General features: G+C 29.8%; 1 protein-coding gene across 2 annotated transcripts in view; it reads left to right on the top strand.

The window, feature by feature from the left end:
- LOC107453895 (bicaudal D-related protein homolog) overlaps window positions 1-25,364 on the top strand; it is a 134,535-nt gene that overhangs the window by 61,600 nt on the left and 47,571 nt on the right. The window lies entirely within an intron of this gene.

The raw sequence follows: 25,364 nt of genomic DNA, 5'->3' as shown, positions 1-25,364 counted from the left end.
TAGAGAAAACTACTAAGGGAGACTTATTTCTTAACCCCTCCTTATTCTTCGGATCTTTTACTTTATAGCCATCGTTGAACAGCTGAACCAATTTTTAGTTTACGACTACCTTATAATTTTGAACCCAATCCAGAAGACAAGGCAACTCCTGGATCTAGTATAGGGAGAAGTTTTGCCTTCGTGGAGGACTTTTTGAGGGAACTTACCCGCATTTGCGTTACACGCAATGGAAAACCATGAAAACTGTTAACGATTAGCCTGACTGCAAAGGGCATTCAACCCATGATCCGTCTACCACTGAGGATGTTTTTCGTCTGCATAGTGGTCTGGGCGAGGCGGGTGCGGAATTCGAATCGACCTGCCATCGCTGGGATTTGAACCCGGGTAAGCCGTGGTGACTAAGGGGATTAGTCACCACGGCTCTTATAGTTAGTATTCATTCTTGCGCGTAGTAGGGTTTAATCTCTTAATAGCCGGAATCAGCTTTACTACTGCAAGCGGGAGCATCGTTTTAAGTTAAATGTCAAGCATTCTAGAAAGATCAATTAATTATTGTTGGGAAACAAAGCCAGATACCAAATAAAAACGAAAAGTAAAAAGATGAAATATTTGCGGGGTACCTCAAGGTCATACAGTCCGGGTTTTAAGATATATAAGGTAACATTCTGAGTTTTTTTTGTGTAAAATTTTACAATTATGGGCCCTTCTTATTTTGGCGAATATGAGTAATCGAGACAGAAATAATAGGAAAGCTTTATATTTAGTAGCATTTCAAAAGTACAATTACATCATGGTACAGTGAAGTCCATAATTACTCCATAACACTATTTTACACTCTTTACTATTCTTTGAGTGTATTGTAACTAGAAAGTAAATTTAATTTACAATTAATTCAATTATTAATTTTTTAACAATAGTAGTTATTAACAATATCTTAATACATTTAAAAATGTTTAAAGATATGTTTGAAAATCCTAAATGTTTCACACGGCAATACTAATAATAATAGCAATAACAACAATAATAATAATAATAACAGAACCGAAGTACACATTTGGAATATTTTTTTGCAACTTACATTTCATAGTATCATGTTACTTTCGGAAAAGTTCCTTTCCGTAACAGATACAAAATACCTGTTACCTGAAATATGAGCCACTCCTTCTAATTAAATGAGGGCTCATTTTAATTTCTTCAACCGGCAGAAACGACCTTAAACGCTTTTTTAGAAGAAAAGGGGGAGAAAAAAAAATTGCCCTTCAACTCTCATTTGGCTCAAAAATGGTTCTCCATTTTTCTGGAAAATACAAAAGCGAACTCATTCTACCATTTTGAATTTCAAGGACTCTCTCTCTTAACCCGCGCTCTGAGAAAGACTCATTTTCTTTTGTTTTCCCTTTAAGTCTGCAAATGGTTGTTGTTGTGTGCTGATTCTTTGCTTAACGCACCGTGCAGAAGGTTAATGGTTGTTTCTGTTCTGAAAAGTTTTGTCAAGTCGTTGGTAACTTACTAATTAAACAAGTTGGACAGTCATTTGTTTATTGAGACGCAACTTTTTTATTTCACCCGTTAATGGTTGAAATCTCTCAAATGCACCATTATGTCACAGGAATTATTATCAAGTATTCCTTTTTCTTAAATTTTATTAGGGGTTAGTATTTGGTTAATAACCAAGTCTTTCTTATTTTAAGGGATGACTTGAAAAAAAGTTTTTCACATTGTTCAGGAAAAAAAAATTGTTACAGACCGGTTACAGCATAAGAAAAGCTCAATACGAAAATAACTAGAGGCCTGATAGCCGAATTTACAGAGTCAATCTGCAGCTCTGTCTTCAACATTTATATTCAATTTTATGAGTTCTGTAGACGTGAATCTCATGAGCAGTAAATAAAACTTATTATTATTTTCTTAATTTCTTAAACTTTTTATTCTCAAAATCCTTTCGTAATTTTTTTAAAAAGTAAACCTCAAACAAAACTGTCGGATAGTCGTTGTGATAATTTGTTTGAGAAAATACTGAAACGAAAATGTAATGAAATGTAAACTTTCACTTTCTCACGAAACTATTTGAGTTAAGAATTCAATGAATATTTCAAGTACGGCACGCAATGGAGGGAACGCACGAAAATCCTCTCTCTTTAAATTTGTTTGCAAATCCACGCAACTTTCCACCTTCAGATCCGGATGCCTGTGAATGTAGAAACAACATTCACTCACCCTTAATTTTGATTGCTGTTATTCTTCGCATTTTATTGAATGGTATACTCTTAGAATGCAATACAGGAGACACTCTTTATACATTTATTTGGACAGCCTTTCTGTCAATAATTGTTCAACAAAACAAAAGTGTTATTCCTATCAGGAAGCTCCATTTGAAGAAAAAAAAAAACAATAAAAAATAGAATCAATTTCCAGACATGACAAAATCATATTTACCAGAAACGAACAAAGTATATAGGTAGGAGCCGCGTTGGCTCAGAGCATTCGTCTCTCAATAAAGTGGCCCAGGTTTGAATAACAGTGGTGTTGCTTTATACGAATTCTGTTCCCGGCTCACACCGACAACAGTTCTGACGTAAAATATCCTCAGTAGTAGACGGATCATGGGTTAGCCGTCGGACCAACCTTGGGTGGTTTTCCTCCCCATGTAACGCAAATGTGGGTTAGTTCCATCAAAAATTCTACACGAGGGTTCACAGATTGTACGCATTGAAGGTACACACATTAAAGATACACATTGTTCCAGCGTTTGACCCAGGAGTTCCCATGTGATATGGGTTGGGTCCAAAATTAAATGGCCACGGAGTTAAACATTGATAGTCGTAAACTCAGAATTGGGCCGGATGTTCAATGCCCGTTGTAAAAAAAAAGTATACTGGTAGTACAAAAAAATTTTCTATAAAAACTCACCTGAGAACAAAATATTATTCAAAAGACCGTTTTAGGTTTAAAACAAAAGTGTTGAATTAGTAGGATCATAATAATGGAAGCAGCTAAACTAATTTGCATTCTTGAGCAGCAAAATTAATTTTTGTTCCCAAACAGCAAAACTAATTTGCATTCCCAAGCAACTAAGCTTATTTGGATTCCTGACCAGCAGGAACTAATGTATGTTCCTGAGCAGCAAAATTAATTTTTGTTCCAAAACAGCAAAATAGTTACCGATTTAAGCAACAAAACTAATTTGTGTTCCTAAGCAACAAAATTGATTTGGGATCCTAAGCAGAGAAACTAATTTGTGTTTCGAATGAGAACAATTAATACCTGTTCCTCATTTGCGTTTCTAAGCAGCAAAAACTAATTCGTTTATATAATATTTGTCGCTACTAATTAGAATTTTTTTAATTACTGAAATGAAGGCAATGAAAGCTATTACTTTCATTTCGTCAATTCATTTTAAAGTAGATTTTTTTTATTTTAAAGCTCTAATTTTAATGAAGTGTTAAACACTTTAACAGAATGAATTTTTCAAGATCGAAAATTGTGAAATTTCACGTTCTTTAAACTTTTGATAAACCGTTTGATCCGTTTGATTTAAACTTTTGACACTTTGTATGGAAGCTAGACTTGACCCAGAAACTAATCGTTTTACTTAGGTTAGACCAGGTTGATAATGGTTGTCGTGCTTGACACTTGTTCTTCTTGTGCATCTTCTTTACCTGTTACTTCTTTACGAACAAAAATCTAATTTTTTTTACGAAAAAAACAACATAATTCTGTTACAATTTTGAATAGAAAGGGTGACAATTGCGAACAGGAACAGCGAAAAAAAAACTAAACAAAAGATTCTAAAGAAAACATCTTCTACATCTTCTCGTGTTTCCTTCTGCCTCTTGACCTTTTTCTTCAGACCCTGACCGTCTTCATTCGGATGTTCTTTTTGATTTTGCTCGAACATTTTCCATCGTGACACCGACCACGTGACCGGTTCTGATCGTCATTTTCCCGAGAAAACGATGATGTCTTTTCCAGTTAATTCCATCATCATTATGTGATGCCATTTTTCTTGTGTATTTGCCCTTTCTCTCTTTGAATAAAATAAGGCATATCCGCCTTTCTGATTTTAAGTAAGCAGCCTTAAGTAGAGTTGAAATCGTTTTAAGCTGTACTTAAACTTTTCAGCATTTTCAATTTTTTTAAACGTTCAATAGCTTTTTTTTCATGATTTTGTTTTGCTAACTTACTTTGATCGAAAAATATTGTTTTTGATTAATAAGTCTGTACGCTATAAAAAGATAATTTTTTCCCCAAAGCAAATACAGATGCTACCGTGAATGGCAGAAATCAAGAGAATGTCGACGTTCACCGGTGAATGTCAACAATCACATAGTCGCTTTGGTGAATGCCCGAAATATTTGCTATATCCTATTTTATATTAATTTATTCGTTGATATTATTATATTTATTTGATATTTTAATATCTACTGAGGATAGATTAGGAGAAACATCAGTGTTCGGTTAAATGCATACTGGGTAGTGACTCTTGACCTTAAAAAAACATTGATGTAGAACAGGGTTTCCAACTTGCATGTGGCCGGGGGCCACAATTAAAAACACAAATCAAATGGCGGGCCGCAACTTTATCAACATTTTATGTAGGACTCTTTTATGTTTGAAGGAACATTAAATATTACTGTCATAGTTTTACCAAGTTGTACAAAACAAAAGTATTGAAATACAAATTAAAATAAGAAGTAGATTTTTAAAAGTATTTAATTGTTGTTAATAATATTTTTAAAAATGTTAAATAAATAATAAAAATTCGGGCTACAGTAACTTTAATGTGCACCAAAGTATTAAACAATTCATGTGCAACAGATATCTAAATGTTAAGATATAAAACTTTAAAAAGGTTGGCATTATAATTTACATAGTAGCACACAAAATAGTCAATAAGAAAATTGAGGCTTGTCTGCTGCATATACCAGAGAATAGATATTTACATTTTAAATTTAAAATTTGCAAATGTGTGTGTAAATATTTTCGTCCAAAATGAGTGGTTTCAAAAAGTTAAATCGGAGAATTTCTTCGAGAAAATTTCTGATACGCACATGCTAAGTTATATTCACAAAATTCAAAAAAAAAAGAAGAAAAAAAGAGCAACATACACGATTATTTTTGTATTTGAATAAATATTTTCTTGGATGCAAACCCTGAGAAATAAATTTTTTTGCACCGTTGGTATGCTAAATTTCACAGAAACGAAGAGATTAGGTTTTTATTAACGAGAAAAGTATTTTAAACTCATATATTTTCTACGAAAATTGTCAGCAAAAAAATTATAACTAATATATTTTAGTTCGCGGGCCACAAAAAAGGCCTCACGGGCCGGATGCGGCCCCCGGGCCGCCAGTTGGAAACCCCTGACGTAGAGCATACCGGACAAATGTATACCGTGCAGTGGCACTTCACTAGACCTAGTATATATTTCGAACATTTACCAAAGAGACTATGTGATTGTCAACATTCACCGGTGGAAGTCAACAACCACCGATTTCGGTTATTTACGGTAACGCATGTTTTTCAACATTTAGCTACCAGTTTAAGATAATTTTCAAGCCGTGCAGAGTGAAGTTTAAAATTCAATTGAGAAAATTAGTAGTGCTTCAAGATCTTTCTCACACCCCAGTGCTACTTTAATTAATGATATTAAATCATCAAAATATGTAATTATAATTTATATTAATAATTATGCATGTAATTATAAATATGTCAATTATATTTGATTTGGCTACATTGATGCTATATTAGAGAGCACTTCTTTTCGGAGATATAATCGCGTAAGCTGATGAAGAGATTATATCTTTTTTTTATCCGGTTTATCCGGAGATTATATCCGATTTTGTATTGAATTTTTTTAATGTTATTTTATTTAAGTTATTTTAAAAATTTTCTTCTTCTCTTTTTATTACTCTATAACCTGCCTCGATATTTTGAACTATATATATATATATATATATATATATATATATATATATATAGATAGATAGATAGATAGATAGATAGATAGATAGATTGATATAGATATACAAAACTACAAGATATACATACAAACTACACTTTGAGAGAAAGCGCTTCAATATTGAGGCATATTATTGACATTTTGAACGCTATTACGGTGCGCATTTACTGCAACCTTAATAAATTCCCAACCTGAAACATATTTTTTGTGTAATTTAGTATCATGTTATAAAATGTACTGCTTCTTATTTCTGGGATACTTGCACAGCTGTAAGTTTCAAATTTCTTGAATCCCAATCTTCACAAAATTTTTGCACACTTAATGAAGGGTCAAGTTGATCCTTATTAACTTGCAATTCAATCATCTTAAATATGATTGCGCTATATCAACTGAAACTTTACTCAATTAAAAATTATAGCTGAAAATTCGCATGGAATTCTATTTCTATCATGGAATATTATGGACACACATTATATTAATTTTGCGGAAAGAATATATTTGCAGAAGGAACCTTACCCTTATAAATTATTTAGGTGTATGTACTGTGAGTTAAATAAAAAACAGTCCACCCTAAATAACTTTTAATTTAATGATCGGATCTTCACGTTCTGGAACACAATCTTAATGGTTCGTAGTGGCGACCTCAAATATGTTAATTAAGTAGCTCAGACGATTTTTCAAGTTACGAAATCAGTCAGATCAATTCAGATTTCTGACCCCTCCTCCAAATGTATGGGTGTGCCGCAATTGTGGAGGCGTCGTTCCAATAGTCATACTATAATTTGGTCAGTAGAGTGGTCTAAAGTTTAGATCCCTTAAAAATATACTTTTTGTGTACATCAACATAAGTGCAGCGTAGTTGTGTACTTCTTTAAACAAACTGAAGTACTGTTTCTCCCAATCATAAAATTTGTTCATCTCGAGACAATACCATGCAAAAAATAACTTTAGTAAATACTTATTATTTTTTATTATTATATTATTTAATATATTCGAAAAAAATTATAATTGTAAGGCATAGAGTTTTTTCATCATTTTCAAAAATGTAATTTCTCATGGTAAATTCCAAAATTTGAGGGAAATCTGTCTAATAGTTCCTGAGAAGTTGAATTTTGAAAAAGTCGTATTCTTAAAATGTGATTTATCAAGAACTATTCAACTCATTTCGCTCAAAGTTTGTATCTTTGCCATTTAAAATTACATTCTTTGAAAGGAATTAAAAATGAGTAAGCCTTGCAATCCAAAACTTTTTCACCTATTAAATAAACTAATAAATAATTATAACAAATTATTTTCGCAAAAATGTATCATTAGGTAAATAAATTTTATAATTGTGTTTAAAAATGTGTCAATTTTCTTTAAAAAATCTAGGGATCGGGTGAAATATACAAAAAGAAAAAATTTACAACAAAGGGGCTCAAGTCTCCTAATGTAGGACCCTATTTTTCAAATCACCCCGATATTTTGAGGGTTAGAAATTCAAATCAGTCGATTAAAAGGTATGTTTTTTCAGTAAAAATACGACGATTTTATGTTTGATTCCGTAACTTAAAATATCGTCTGCACTCATTTATTTGCATATTTAAAATCGCCCCTTTGAACCATTAAAATTGATCTTTAGAACGTGAGGATCCATTCATCAAATCAAAATTTATTCAGAGTACTTCATTTATTTTTGCGCACTGAACATAAAATATTTAACGGAATTTAATATAAAAATGATTGACAGGAAATTCTGAATTTCTCTAATCTTTGGCTATATTATTTTTTCTTTTAGTAGAATAATGCATTGTGCTTCTCAAAATAATAAATGAATCTAATTATGCGTCACCTTATGATCTTTGCAGCTCTGTTTTTCAATCCGGCATCCACGCGACATTATGCGTCTCGCTTCATCGGAAATGTCCTCTTCCTAAATTCGGAAGCCGTTACATTTCCTGGATTCATATTTTGGTCACTTCCACGACCCATTCAGTGTGTGTATGTCGTGCAATTATATGGATGCAATCCATATTTTAAGAATGACTGCCCCACATTCCCGTAAGCATGCATTTACAATACACTCATTATGAAGGCCGTCTAAGTCACGTGATGTTTGGTATGATGATGCTTATTGTTTTTTTTCATCAGCATCTCGACAGAGCTTGTATGACGCACTGTCAAAAATTTCAGAGCTCTGTAACTTAAATTTGCCACATAATTCGGAAAGGGCACTGAAAAAAGTGCCCGAAAACAGTTTGATTAAAAAAAGCTCTGGTTAAAAGAAAAAACACTCATGCAAAAACGACTTTAAAATTTATATGAATTTAAAAGATTGCTTAATTTGTACAATAACATATTCATTCCTGTATTATTAGATTTTTAAAAAATATGAATCAATTTGAACTTCACAGAAATTTTAATAATTTTTATTTTGTAATTTGCCTACTTCCTATATTTATAGTGAATATTATCAGGTGAAATATTATCAAAAATTATAAAGACATTTATTATATTTTTTAAAAATTAATAGTTGAAAAAGTATTTTTCGTGCGCAAATCACAATAAATTTAATCATTGAACATTCGAAAATTTCCGAGCCATTTAAAATTTCTAATAATTTAGTCCGAAAGGTGTAAAATGTGAAAAGTTCTTTTCGATAAACTTCAGATTAATTCTTATATATTAATGAATTTTTTTATAAAGAAAATGTTCAACTAATTACCTGTTTACAAAAAATACCCTACAAAAATATTCCTTATTTATTCAGTTATCAGGTACAATATAACTCGTATTTTTAACAACATTTATTTATTTTATGTAATATTTAATATTACTTTAAATAACGTTATATCCAGCATAGTTACTTTTCATACATCATTTTGATCATTTTTTTTAATAAACTTGCCATGACGTGAGACACTAGCATCAGAGGAAGGGAATGAGGTGAATATGCCATTTCATCTATAGCAGTTTAATAAAAAAAAAAAAAAAAAAAGATTTCGGCTAAGGAGCCTTAAATGATTCTTTTACAGGGGCCTTGACTTTAGTAACTCTGTCTTTCGAAGCACTGTCACCAAGAAAAATAAAAAAAAAATCCATATTGTAAGTGCTTTGATAATATAATAATCTTGGCGTGAAGAATTATCTAGGTTTTATAGAACAGACAAATAACTTTAATATTTTAAAAGTTATTAAAAAATTTTAAAAATCTACATTTTAAGGACATTTCTCCACCTAGATGAAAAGCATTAAAATTATTGCTTTATTCTCAGTTTTCGCAAATTCTTATGAGCCAAGGTAATGCAGCATTGAAGTAAGTTCTTAAATATCAAAAAATTCGATCTCAAACGCCTTTTAATGTCATAAAACTACGGCTTTTCTCCATATTGACGTTTTGCACCATTTTCAAAATAAGCGTAGACATCGCTGGCTTTACTTGACCAAACATTTATGACTAACAGTTGCAAACTCACGGCAGATATAAATATAGCATCTTATTCTCAAAAGATGCATAATTTCAAATTAAGACGCAGTATTCGAAAAACAGCCTTTACTAAGTTAGCTAGCAATTAAAATAATATATTTACCAAATGTACTACTCGCTATTACAAATATACTAATAATTAGTTTGAATTGGAATATTCGATAGGATATATTAACGTAATTTAATGATTATAAATGGATACCTTTAACATAATTTATTCAGTGCATTATTATTAGAATAATTATACATATTTTTAAATAGTGTTATTTTTTTACTGACATTTACTTAAATAATTTCTTAAACATAGTTGAAATGTTAAAGAACGAATCGTCGTTTAGATATAATTATAATTACAAGTTTTAAAAACCATAACTAGTTAAAATAAGTCTCGGAAACTCTGTGATCGTTACACGGAACATCTTTCAGGAACCGCCGGTTTAGAAAATAAAATCCAATTATTATTTTTTTGGCTCTGTGATAGTTCTAATTTTCTTGTACTCTTAATTAGAACTATGTTGTTAACTATTAAGTCACTTCACTAGTAAACTGCATTAAAGATCGTTTAGTGATTGTGTTTATTTTACCCAGAAACCTAGAAAAGGCCTTCGGGCCATTTACTTTTCTCGCTTAACTGTCAAAATGACTACAAAAATTCAACAGAGCCTATCTAATGGAGTGTTCTAGTTGAGTCATAATGTTACATCTTTTCTCGTTAATGTGTAATAAAAGTGATAATTTGACACACTTTTTTTAACTAACACAACAAAAGCGGTTTCTCCCCCCGATAATCACTCTGACAGGGAAAAAAAAAGCGATGAAATGTTATCTGAGTTTTATGTTAAGAATTAGGAGAGAAATCGTTTACAGTTGTGCGTATCAGCAAATTTTGAAAAGATAGTGGAGGTTATGAATATTTTTTTTCTTATTGGAAAACACACACAAAAACATTGTTTAGCACGGTGTTAGAATTTTCATTCTAAAATTATGGTTAAATAATCGGTAGCAGTCTGTCCATTTAATTAACTGTAAAGTTTGCGCTAAAGATTTTTCTTTTTAACCTTTATGGTTTTGAAACGACTTACAACTTAATTCAAAACTATACTGTTTTTTAACCATTTACAACCAGCATGGTTTCTAAACGACAAAAAGAATTTAACAAGACATTGCAGTTTGGCATTTTGTTAGGTAATGGACGTTGGAAAATGCAGAAGATTGGAAACTCTTCATGTGTTGAAGGGAATGGAGGTGTCAAAGCAGGGACTCGAACCCCCCCCCCCCCCCTCTTTCTCGACCATGAGACTGACAGATTAGCCCAGTCGGCTATAATATTTATCCAGCTGCAAGGAGATCAGTGATTTCATTAGGTGGGCTTAGTTGCTGCGCTAAAATTCTAGCTGTTTAACCGCATTAAGTGAAAGCAGTTAATAAACGGCTTTCCTCACAGTTAACAGCTTGAATACCATCTTATTTAGAGTTATTTTACTATTTTGTTTGAATACGGTTTAATAACGATGAAATAAATTGTTATTGAATCATTTTTCCAAGAAATTTCTAACAATGCAGCAAATACAAAAAATTCTTCAATTCTTGTGAAGTTCTGTCGAAATGTTTAGAAGCAGGATGCAATATAAATATTAAAAGTATTTGATATGGAACATTTTATTCATTTTTATGAGTATAATTATTTAATCTTAAAAGCTGACAGATCCAAGACAGTTTGAAGAGAGTATATATAACCGATATTATTATATTTCGTTTTATTCCCTTAATTATTTAAATATTTTTCTATTTTCAACAATATTTCAAATATATAAAAAGTAAACTAAAGAAGAAAAAAAAGCAAATTTACTCTAACAATACGACTTTAAAAAAGTGTAATCTTAGTTTCTGTTTTAAATAAATTGATGAAAATTCAACAAATTTTGCTACGAACAAACTTATTGCTTTGCACAATCAATAAGCTAGAACATTCTTGAAAATTAAATTTAAAACAAATATCCACAAATTTATTGTAGTGGCGAAGTTTATTTTAGTGATGTAAAATGATGGAATGAATGCTAATCAAAATTAGCTACAAAAAGTTGGAGTAGCCTAGGAAAATTGGCATTTATCCGTCTTTAGAAATAAAAAGAATAAAAAAAATGTTCTAGTGTTTATATGATTAGTAATTTTTACGAAATATTTGTATTCTTTCAGCATTTGCAAACATTAAATACTGTTTAATCAGTTAATTTTAAATTAGTTACGGTAGTTATTATTTTAACTGTAATTCATTTTGGACATTAATTTTTAGGCTTTTAAAATATTTCTTCGCTTAGTCTATTATGTGATTGAAACTACAAAATTATTTAAGTTTTAATTTTAAATATGAAATTACTGTTACTCTTAGATTGCATTAAAAAATGATACCATCAGCTATTTAATTGAGCCAAGAAATGATGAAAAGAATGATACATTAAGATAAAATGATATTTTTCATCATTTCACTATGGATGTTTATGAAATGAAAAGTTACCTAATTACCGAAAATCAATATTATTTCAAATACTGATACAATCACACTGATTGCTGCACTCATTAATGGGAATTATTTTAATGTTTCATTTATCTATAGAAATAAATCAGTTTTAATTTAATTTTACAAATATTAAACGAGGCTGCTACTTTTTTTAAGTGGAAAATGCAAGGTTATCAGATTTTAAATTTTTTCTATGGAAAATTATGAAGACGAGCTTGTTCATTTTTAATCTAAAAAAAAACTTTGATTGCGAATTTGATAATTTTTAATCGGAAAAACAATGCTTACGGGCTAAATTATTTTTACTTAGGAAAACTACAATGAGGAGGCTGTTAATTTTATTATGAACAAACAATGATTATGAGATATTTTTAATGTGGAAAACTATTATTATGAAACTATTCATTTTTTTTATGCAGAACGCTACTATTATAGGAATTTTTGTTTTTAATGCAAAACTATTTTTATCAGATTATGAATTTTTAATAAGGGAAACTGTGATTAAGTGACTGCTAATTTCATAAAACGTGCCAACTGGTATATAAAGTGTAAAAATCAGCAATTTTCAAAATAACTGAATATCTGTTCGAAAATGTTACATTAATAAAATGTTATCAAAACAGTTCTTTTTTGAATAGAAGTTTTTTTGTGTTAATTGTTAATTTATGTACGTTAATTTATGCAAACCTAAGTGACGAAATTAGGAGGAGAAACACACCGTTCCCGATTTTTGGTCCCTAAGATAAGGGGGGGGGGGGTGACTGCAATCTGGAATATTCTTGCCTTCATATGGTCACATTATTTGTTTTTTATTATTTACTTAAAAATTGGTTTTAAATTTTGATTTCTATGCTTCCCCCTTAATTTTTACTTTTTGCTCATTATAGACGCTTAAAATCATACAATTAAAACATCTTCTTACATATTTCTATAACTGGTTTACGTAAAAATAATTTCATGTAAAAATTTATTTTTAATCCAAATTTTATTCTTTTTCGGTAGTTGTTTTAATAATGGTTTTAAAATGTTTGAATTATAGGGTGTAAAAAATCTCACGTGTTATTATAATTTCTGTGAAACCATGTACCATAGATATTATAGAATGCTCTTAAGTTTTGTTTGGTTTTAGTTAGTAGAAAATTTCAAATCTTAAAATTATTAACACTGTCGAGAAATTCATAGCTAAATCAATCGTGTTAACTTTATACCGTATACTCTAGATATCTCTAAGCTGAAGGGAATTTAAGGAAAATTCGAGACAGCGAGTTTTTGAGATAGCTAGTTCAAAACTAAATATGTTCTAAAAAGTAGAAAAATATATTCTGAAATATTACTCTAAAAAGTAAAGTCATGAAACATAAGAGTAACTGCTAATAAATATGTATTTGATGATAATATACTATAAGTCGAAATACAACAATTTTAATTTTATTTTAAAGGTAAGACAATAATTATGCAATAAATAGAAAAGAATGGGTTTATAATGAACTTTCATTGTGATTTCTCCGAAAAAATTCTTTTTCTATATCGAAAAAAATTCGTCATAAAAAGGTATTGAGAAAGAACCCTTCGACATAGGAATTCAAATTAACATTATGTGAATATATGAGGGGGAAAATATTATTTTGACATCACAAGGTTTTCGAGATATCGAGAAGTAATGTGTTATTCAAGTTGCTGGAGGAGAAAAAAAATTCTCTGCTGTTTCTTATTTCAAATGTTTATCTTAAATTGAAATATGGTTTTAAAGGGACTATTATTTGTAAAGCTATTTAAATTCAATTTTTTAATTAATTTACCGAAATGGAAATATTTTATTTCTTCTCCATAATTTGAAATAATTTAAGTGATATTAGAGGATTATAAAATTTACTTCAATGTTTTTTACAGCAAATCATGCAATGCTAAAATTTCACGCATTACTGGTAATTAATGATGAAAGCGTTTTTAACCTAAACGATCAACAATAGTGAGTAACACACAACTTACGTTAAGTGATTAACAATGATGAGAAAATCATAACTCTGTTACGTTAAGTGATTAACAATGATGAGAAAATCATAACTCTGTTACGTTAAGTGATTGACAATAAAGAGAAAAGCAAAGCCATTTTCATCACGCTTACGATAAGCGACATATTTTGATATCAAAAATCAGATATCTTTAAATTTACTGTCTTGGCGATGGTTTGACCTCCTGAACTGGTACCTCAATGATGTGGCAACCAGAGCGAAAGAACAAATAAACAATGGTCTTCCATTGTGTTTGCTTTTGGCGTCATTTCACGAGCATTGTATCTTTCTACGAGCTGGTTTGTGCTATGGAGTTTGCAGTTGAGGGATCCCCCCAAATGGATGGCCCACTCGACAATAGAGAGCGTATCTTTTACCTCTTTGGGCACAGAGATAGCATCAGAGGTCTTAGAAAGAGAAACCACTCGTACGAGGAAGATGATTTTTACAGAATAATGAACGTCGTAAAACATGGTGACTTGTGATGAAGTCACGCTTTCTGGTCGTAACATGTCGAGGTGTGGTTATCATTGTTTTTTTTACAAAAAAAAAAAAAATCATGCTATAGGTTATGATGTATTTACGCGTTCTTTATGCATTTTTATGCTTATAGCTTGCATGGTCAGATAGAAATTGTTGACTTCCTTGTAATTGACGAGAAGCGTTTCATTTATACTCGGAAAATATCTTTTTCAGTCAATTAAATCAAATTGAAGGTCAAGGAAGAAAAGATTATAAAATAATTTTATACGATTAAAATTATAAACGACTGGGAGTTACGGTTAAGAGCCGATTTTTGAATGAGTAGAAAAAATTGTATTAGTTTATGAACCTGAAGTAAATTTAAAACTTTAGGAATGTTTTTAAAAATGTACCAGCTTAGGTAGTTATCTAATTATCCTTCTTTTAATTGAAAGGTTATTAGTGACTCATTTTAAGCAACATGTTTCGTTTTGATGGTAATTGGATTCTATGCGATTTTTTCTCCTTTTTAGTTAACAAGACTTTGAAGTTTCTCTAATAATTCTAAATTTTTATATTGATTAATTTTAAGAGAAAGCTATACCGTGGAAAAAACCCTACATGACAAATTCTGCATCACATCTATTAGTGTTTCAAAATTTAAAGTTGAGAGGAGAAGTGAGTTTAAAAAGATGAAAAATATCAAAATGCCAAGAAATTATCGTATTTTGATTTTTAAAAAAAAGCTTTTCAGCATTTGAAACTTCATCGTTTACTCTATGTTTACCCGTACTCACTTTTTCTCTAAACTTTAACTTTTAAATAACCAATGGCGAAGCAGAATATGCCGGGAACAGTTTCTCCCGCGATATAGCGTCTTTGTATTACATAACATTTATTAAAATAATATTATTAACGAACACTTTTAGTAAAATTTCAAAAAAAGATGATTTTCGTGTCATTGTTTTTATATCATTCATTAAAATAATTTATACAATCATTAAAATAACTCGATAAAATATATATAATTTGAATATGTAAGTAAATATAATGTTATTACAGTTAAAAGCAAATTTATAAAATCTAGCAAATATTTTTGAATATGTTGGTCCGCTTAAGAGATTCTTCAAATACTGACATTGCAAAACACTTTGTTTTTGATTTTAACCAACACTGTAAAAACTGTGATCTAATACCTATCCAAATTTTGTGTTGAAAAACTCTAAAGAATGTGTTTGTTTTTTTCAAGTTAATACCTAATCGAGGGTTCATACACACTTTAAACCTAAACACCCATAATTGATAAAGCTTACCCCAGGACAGATGCGTTTATTCCTTTGCAATAGGCCGAAGGATATGTTGTTGTCGTACTCAAAATCAGTAAAGAGGATTCGGCCTTTTCAGTTCTTCTTTACCGATTGGGCGATAACATTGATTGTGGTCGATTACTTATTGAATGTTATCAATCTTCTCGTCAGATGGATTTGACAAACTGATCATGCAAACTGTCTTAAAAGGCGTGTATGTTTTTATCTATGTAATAAAGATATTTGTGTCCTCATAAAAATGTACTTACATCTGTCAATTGTATAAAATACTTTTATGATATTTAACTTCTTTACATAAGATTATTTTGGTGTTAATATTCTTAATAAGATAGGGTGGAATCTTTCATTTCTATTCGCTTCGGTTTTGTTAAGCCTAATTCGAATTCATATGAATACCCTTTCTGTGCTGAGTATTCGTTTGATTAAAAATTAATTTTATTTTAAGAAATATTGTATGCATGCATCCTAAGTTATCGAGTTTACTTTATATTGAATCGTAAAAATAACTTTACCGACTTTAACACGTTGCTAGTAAATTTTAGTGTTACTTAATAGCAAAAATGGTACTTTGCACGAATCAGAGTATAAGAGCATTCTTGGTGCTTCACTATAACAGCAAGGTTCTTGATGCAGTGCAACATCATTTAACATTTATATTTGGTGAAAAGAAGTTTTAAGTGTTTAGTGTATTAATGTCCAAGTTGCAATCGCTAAATATACTTTTAATTATTCAATATCCTTTAAACTGATATTATAGCACTTCTCAAAGTTGTGAAATCAAATAGAAAATCATTGAACAAATTCGTGCCGATTTTTTAGGCATATTTTATGCTTTACTTTGTTGAAAAATAAAATAAAATAAACACAATCTGTTCTCTCCTTTCAATACATACAATGCAAACAATACACTTATGTATCAAACACCAATATTTTGTAAGAAAATTATTGCCTAAAAAAATCAAATGTTAAACAATGAATGATTCTACGCATTTTACGTAATTACTAAATTTACTAGAATAATTGATAAATGCTAATTAATTAATCAACTCTGCAATTTTGTTTTTAGTATTTTCAGGTAAAAACCTTTGAAAGCTTACTGCCATTTATAAAAAGAAAAAAAACACGTAATAATCCACATTTAAACTTTACTGCCATTCACAATATTTGAAAGAATTTCTTTAAAAAAAGTTTTTTCAGCCAAGAAGAACTGCTACGTGCTTCAAGGGCCATAAGGGACTGTGGGTACTAAAATGAACTGTGATATTTTATGTTTCCTTTTATGTTACTATTATTTTGTGCCCTTTAAGCAGATGCATAATTTTTTAATCTAACGTATTATTTAGTTCACAACCTAAAATATACACTTAAAAGATAAGCTCGTAATATCATATACGCATAAGATAAAGATTTATCATAAACGTATCAATAGAAAAACATTAAAAGCTCGTTAAGTACAATAAACTTTTCAATCTATTAAAACAGACTATTTTCATGATTCTTTGAAATATTGGTGTTTGATACATAAGTGCATTGTTTGCCTCGTATGTATTTAAGGGAGAGAACAGATTGTGTTTATTTTATTTTACTTTTCAACAAAGTAAAGCATAAAATATGTTTCAGAATGGTTAAAAAAGTAATTCAACGATGATAATAACGGGAAAAGGTCTTGAAAATAAAGTTTTGTCTTACAAATAGCTTTGTAATTGTTTTATTTTAAGTTTAGAATCTGAACTTATATTTAAAAATTTATTTCCGTTTGAAATATTTAAAAAATTTTTTTTAAATTGCATCATCTGGTTTTTTAAAACATTAATACTCAATCATTCTTTTTTTTAATTACGAGATTGTTTTCTTTCTTTAAATAAATATATAAAAAAATAAAATTGCATGCATTAATTTAATAAAAACTTGTTAAACAAAACAATTTTTTTAGGTATGATAAAAAGTTTGGTATGTGCATTGTATTAAAAAGCAACACTCTGTTTGAATTAAGATTTAATAGTCAGTTTTTCACGTACTATGATAAAATTTTAATGCTAATTAATAAGTGCAGTCATTATCTTAAGTCACACACAAAAGCCTACTTTTTCTGAATTATTAATACTTTTTCTCCCCTATGTATTTGGATTCCCGACCTTCAAAATGGAGAGGGGTGTAGCTGCGATCTGGGAAATATAATCCCAATAGTTTGGTCAGGAGAACAGTAGAAAGTGTGATCCGTTTAAAAATTTAAAATTAATTTTACTTCTTGCGTAATTCCTAGTATCTTGAAAACTTTTTAAAGCGAATCGAAAAAATTTCAAACTCAATTCTATATTTCCTTTACGCAAAGGTAATTCTACACGAAAATTGATTTTTAATAATTGTTTGAGTTTTATTTAATAATAGTAAAAAAATGGGTATAGGTATTAGTAAAATTATTATGGTATATTGGTATAAAATTGGTATGAGTATGGTATACACATTTCTACGTAATTTTAAGGAATATAATTTTAGACAGCAACATATAAAATGTGAACAAAATGGGCCGAGTAGTTCTAAATTTAAAAAAATAGCGTGTATTTAGAGTTTTGTTTTCCAGAGAACTATTCGATCTATTTCAATCAAATCATGAAGATCGAAATTTAATTTGTAAAAATCTGATTATTAGATCAAAAGTTATTCATGGTGAAAGTAGCTCTGTAAGTAAATTTTTCTTCCTCTAATATATTTTTTAAATGAGACATGAAGCAATTGAATTCAACTATAAAATCCAAGCAATATTTAATATTTATAATTGAGGGAGTTTTTCCACTCCCAAAAATAAAATTCTAATTTTTAACGTTAGCTATTCATGTATTTCATTCATAATAAATTTTTCAAGAAAACACATGATTTTTGATGAAACACAAACAGTCAAATAGTTGACGAAATTTCTTCCTTATTTTTGTGCAATCTTAGTCCACTTAAAAAAGATCACTAGAATTTTTTAATTCATTTTTAAATTGTTTGAACTTTATTGCAGGATAATACTCTCTATTCAAGTAGGCTAGCATATTTGCTGTAAATAATATCTCACTTGATTCATATATTTTATGTTAAAATTATTAATTGATTTTGTTAATTGACTTGTATTTTTACGCCAACTACTTTGTGAAAAATTCTTGAACTCTAACAACTGAAGAAAGTCTTCTTCAAATTAATAAATATTTACCCAATGATTTGCACAAAGTTAAGCGTTTTTCAAAGGAAATAAAATAAACCATTATTACTTATTTCCATAATTGTACTGAAACAAACTAAATGTGTTTAAAATTAAGTGATTACTTATCTATTTTATTTTCATATTTTCATTAATTGATACAATTAAATTATTTAATTTCGTACCTTTGGGAAAGTATCAGTAGAAAATTCAACTACTGTTCATTTATTATAGAAATTTTAACATATCTTCTTTATTTGATTGTTTGAAGTGATTCATCTTCCAACTCCAAATCTTTCGCAAACTTCTACACCATCCTCATTTTGAATGAGGCGATATTTAAATGTAAGTGTATAACAATACACAATCTTCAACGAGATTTATATTTCTCTGTGAGTTAAAATTATTTTTAGTTGACGAACACTAACAACCTTGACCAATTGTTAATCTCATAATAATATACTAAATATATCAAACTAGTCATTCTTTTTCTTCCAAAAAAGTATTGTTTGCTACGTTAGCAACACGCTGTCCGATTATATCTTTGACAACCCTGATTTCAAAATAATAAATTAACGGATTATAAACCTACCGATCCTACTTTTTTATTTTATCCCTTGACAATGTATTCGATTCAATGCAAAAAAGACACAAAGTCTGTAGTGGTCATTTCTCACAAAATGTGTAAATCCCTCACACATGTTGTAATAAAGTTTATTGACGTTGCGCATAATTGCAAAAGTCTTATCGGCTATTCTTCTGTATTTCTCATCAAAAATGAGCAATTTTGCGCATCGCCGGTGAAGCGTGGAGCCGATATTATTATTTGCATAAAATTAGTCATGACCGTTAAGATTTCGAAATTTCAACTTTGATTAACCAGATTAAAGCTCAGTTTTATTATTATAACGCCGCCGCTATCGAGCATTAAATACGTCATTTAGGAAGGACGATAACTCGGAAAAGTACCGGAAATTGTGGATAAACAGTTATACGAGTCAAAAGGAGACTCTTTTTAGCATTTGATCACGATAGGCCATGAATTACAAATAAGCTTTACTCATTTCCAAATTCGTGAATGTTCTTTTCGCATAAAGAAATTTCCATACTATCACGACTTTCTGTGGTACCATGCGTTTTTTTATTATTACATAATAAAAACAGATCATGAACTTTCCTATATCATTGGGGAATTATTATGTCAAAGTCAAATGCTTATAAATTATGCATCTTCTTATGCGAATTAATCAAAACAACTACTTTCAAGTAACCTGCTTCTCTACTGCAACGCATAACAGTTTCTGCTACAAAATATCTGTTCCAAAGTGACACACTGCACCGAGGCTTATTTTAACAGATATTTTCACTTTCTTTTGATCTTTAAGCATAACAGCTATTTTTAAGTGACATGTTTCGTCTGCCATGAAGCAAAACAGTATCTGCTGCAAAATATCTGTTCCAAAGTGACATACCAAGCCGAGGCTTATTACTTTCACTTTCTTTTGATCTTTAAGCATAACAGCTACTTTTAAGTGACATGTTTCGCCTGCTTTGAGGCAAAACAATTTCTGCTATAAAATATATGCTTCAACAATACATATCGTGTTGTGGCTTATTTTAATAGATACCTGTAAGTTCTTTTGATTGTTTGACTCGTATCAGCAGCTTTTTTTTAGTTTAAAATATGCGGTTATTAAAAATCTGAACTGTAATCGAAGGACAGACCCGCAAATGCAAGGATTTTTTAAACGAACTAAGTCCTCCACGAAGGCATATTTCTCCCAATACTTGATTTAGGAGTTCCCTTATCTCTCTGGATTAGGTTGAAAATGACAAGGCTACGGAGTTCAACATGAGTAGCCGTGCACCTTAAAAAATGGGTCGGCTGCTCAGCGACGGTTATAAAATATCCAATGAGGTTATTAAAAACATGCAAGTGTGAATAACTGTAACAACCTAATACTGCTCAGTCATTGAAATGAAAAAAAAATGTTCTGTTCCTCAAATACATTTCGGACCATTAGAAGTTCAATAATGATCTTAATTACATTTCAACGAGAAAAATCAATTTATAATAGTTGATCCGAACATATCTCATAATGTGAAAGAGCTAACCAGAGAGAATACACAACTGATAAAATACTTTAGTGTCTGACACTGCCGCACTGTTTTACTCCTTCGTATGATGAAGCTCTATTCATATAAACACGGATGCATTCTAAGCACACTCGTGAGATTATGTAAGTATCATCACATGAGTTTTCAAGGACATACATGATGGGGAAATCAAATGATCCGTATTTATGCGATATCCTGATACCTTTATCTAAATAAGAACAACAATCCGCAAACAAGATTTTTAACTCTTCTTATCTGAAAGGAAATCAGAGAAAATCTCGCAAATAATGAGACTTACTTTCGAATTTAAATTTTAAATATATATATTTATTTATTTTAGGTTAGTTTGTATTTTATAATTATTAACTTATTAATTTTAACGTGTGATGGTTGCCCTTAGCAGAATGTAGCAAAATTTAATAGAAATATGTTTTAACAAGCTCCGAACAATAATTAATCTTAAATAATGAATTAGGATTCATAAATCCTTTTTTGTCTCTAATAACTGAAGGAAGCACTTACCTTGACTTTTGCATATTAAAATAAGATATAAATGGTATCAATATGCTCTGAATCTGGTCTATAATTACAGTCTTTGAATTTTATACAGGATGGAATTTAAATACAAGGAAATCGTTTTGATTTTTTGAGAGATATTTTTATTTTATTTTGTTTCATTACCGTCGTTGAACAGCCGACCTATATTTTTTGGGTTCACGACTACTCATGTTCAACTCCTTTTAGCCTTGTCGTTTTGAACCCAATCCAGAAGACAACGGAACTCTTGGATCAAATATTGGGAGAAATTTGTCTTCGTGGAGGACTTTTTGATGGAACTAACCCGCATTTGCGTTACATGGTGAGGAAAACCACGAAAACCTCCCACGGTTAGCTTCACGGCAAAGAGATTCCATCCCATGATCCGTCTACCATGATATTTTATGTCTGTAACTGTGGTCGGTGCAAGCCGGATGCGGAATTCGTATCGACCAGCCATCGCTTTGATTCGAACCTGGCTCACCTCATTCGAAGGCGAGCGCTCTATCCACCGAGCCATCACGACTCTCAAAGAGATATTGCTATTTTAAACAATTTAAATAAGAAAGTGAGAAACTAGAAACAAGCAAAACGAAATTCTAAAGATATGTATGTTAGCAAAAGCAGCACTTCATCAGGGACGCACTGTCTGCTAACAAACTGGTGACTTTCTGAAGTCAGTGGTTGGTTAAACTAAAAACTGACTTTGCCCAGAGACTCCATAATAGAAAAAACTGACTACAGAAAGGCTCCAGTGTGTTAGTAGACAGCGTGACCCCTGATGAAGTGCTGTTTTTGCTAACATACATATCTTTAGAATTTCGTTTTGCTTGTTTTTAGTTTCTCACTTTAAAATTATACACAAAAAAAAACTTTTTAAAGATTTTAGTTACCAAAACTTATTTGTCTACGGCTCTATTACTATTGAAATTTAACATAAAGTAAAATATTACTACCAATCATTTTTTTTATATAAATACTGTAAACTCTTTACTTTATTTAACTTTGTATGTATGATTCCTGTAAGAATAAATATAAAGCAGGAAGAGTAGTTAAAAAAGTAGCATATTTAGGTTTACTATGATTTAAGTTAGAACTCAAGAAAAAAGAATGAGGGAAATATATTTTCTAATATAGTACAGTAAAACTTCTCGGAAGCGACCACTCTCCGTTCCACAGTAAAATGGTCGTTCTTAGAGGTTACTTCCATTGACTTCAAAATTGTTATCGAAGGTACATGATTTTTCGAAAACTATTTTAATTTTAGTCTGTGAAAAGTTTTTTTATTTTTTTTGGGTGTGGAATTCGATTTCTGTTGGCGTCGTTAAAAGACGAATCTATGAATAATATTTAAAAAAATGATCCCAACTGATATAATTATGTGTAAAAACAAATTTATCAATTATGAATGATAAATCTATTTTAAATAAATAAACAATTATGTTATTTGTTTAAGTTTGCACTTAATTGTACATGATAAAAATGAGTTACTTTTAAAAGATGAGAAGAAGTTTGCTTGTTTGAGATGCTTGTTTTTTAACTATAGATAATATTTAGAGTCATAAAAATGATCCCAACTGATATAATTATGTGTAAAAACAAATTTATCAATTATGAATGATAAATCTATTTTAAATAAATAAACAATTATGTTATTTGTTTAAGTTTGCACTTAATTGTACATGATAAAAATGAGTTACTTTTAAAAGATGAGAAGAAGTTTGCTTGTTTGAGATGCTTGTTTTTTAACTATAGATAATATTTAGAGTCATAAAAATGATCCCAACTGATATAATTATGTGTAAAAACAAATTTATCAATTATGAATGATAAATCTATTTTAAATAAATAAACAATTATGTTATTTGTTTAAGTTTGCACTTAATTGTACATGATAAAAATGAGTTACTTTTAAAAGATGAGAAGAAGTTTGCTTGTTTGAGATGCTTGTTTTTTAACTATAGATAATATTTAGAGTCATAAAAATGATCCCAACTGATATAATTATGTGTAAAAACAAATTTATCAATTATGAATGATAAATCTATTTTAAATAAATAAACAATTATGTTATTTGTTTAAGTTTGCACTTAATTGTACATGATAAAAATGAGTTACTTTTAAAAGATGAGAAGAAGTTTGCTTGTTTGAGATGCTTGTTTTTTAACTATAGATAATATTTAGAGTCATAAAAATGATCCCAACTGATATAATTATGTGTAAAAACAAATTTATCAATTATGAATGATAAATCTATTTTAAATAAATAAACAATTATGTTATTTGTTTAAGTTTGCACTTAATTGTACATGATAAAAATGAGTTACTTTTAAAAGATGAGAAGAAGTTTGCTTGTTTGAGATGCTTGTTTTTTAACTATAGATAATATTTAGAGTCATAAAAATGATCCCAACTGATATAATTATGTGTAAAAACAAATTCTGAATGATAATGAATAAAAAATCAATTATGAATGATAAATCTATTTTAAGTAAATAAATAATTATGCTTTTTTTGTTTAAGTTTACATTTCATTTTATATCATAAAAATTAGTTTTAAAAAGTGAGAAAAGGGTTTTGTTTTGTCTGAAAAAAAAAACATTTCTTTTAAGATTCTGATTTTCACTCCATAAGTAAATCATTGATAAGCATCGTCTTTAGAGCACTCTGACTGCAACATGAGGTTGTTATCGTCGAAAAGAGCTCTTTAAATAAGAGTCTCACACAAATATTTTGAATACATTTTAATCTATTTATTTGTTTTGTTAAATTTTTCGTTTTGGTATTTTTTCGTGTTTCCTTATTGGACCGCATTGGGTCCAGATGTTTGCCCGGTCTTAGGGGGAGAGTTTTAATGACGATCTCTCCTAAAGGTTTTCTTTAACACATAGTCTATGGAAAAAATTCCGTGCCTCCCAAAAGTGATTGTAAAGAGAGGTGGTCTTTTCTGGAGGTTTCATTGTACTGTAAACCCCTTTACTTCACCTTGCTTTGTATCTACAATTCCATAAGGAATAAATGCAAGGCAATAAGTGTGGTGAGAAAAAGTAGCATAATGTACGCTCTAATACTTTTTACTATGATATAAATAAAGACTCAAGAAAAAAAAAAACAGGAAAAAATATTTTCTAATATAATATATAAAAACAACGTGTTAAAAGCAAGGATATTGTTCCCAAATGAAGTTTTATACATGACTTTAGCAAGAGAACGCTTTATTCATAGTAACAGAGACTCTTCAAATAATCACCAAAAAACAATCATTCTAAATGATACTATAAAAGAATGTTAAAATAGAATTCAATTTTCCTTTGTTCCATCACGATAGAAAAAATAGTTTTTCATTTTGGATACAGTACATTAGAGAAAGTAAGAAAAGTAAATGGAAGCATCTCAATATCAGAAGTTGAGTGACCTTCGGTCTTGCCCAAAAGGCAAAAGAGAAACTCGTCCATCGTGAAACAACTCCCACGCTTACAGCTCTGGTTGGAGAATGAAATGGTCATTTTCCACAACCGATATTATCGTTTTCTATAAACATTTCAAAATGGCAAAAAAAGAAGACTTCAAGTTTTATTAAGTGGCGGTTTAAGAGGATCTAAATAGATTTTTGATGTTCAGTTTCATCTTGGTCAGTTATGTTTCGTTTCAGAATAGACTGTTTCTGTTTGTTCGTCTATGCAAATATGGATTTCTAGACTGTGAGAATACATAAAAAAGATTCCATTGATAAGAGTGAAATGGTTGAAACAGGAAGAATCGCTGTTGGGGCGAAAAAAA

This window comes from Parasteatoda tepidariorum, chromosome 4 (genome assembly GCF_982258835.1).
Source record: "Parasteatoda tepidariorum strain Cologne lab strain chromosome 4, Ptep-v5.0, whole genome shotgun sequence".
NCBI lineage: Eukaryota > Metazoa > Arthropoda > Arachnida > Araneae > Theridiidae > Parasteatoda > Parasteatoda tepidariorum.
This window is presented reverse-complemented; position numbering and strand designations above follow the sequence as displayed.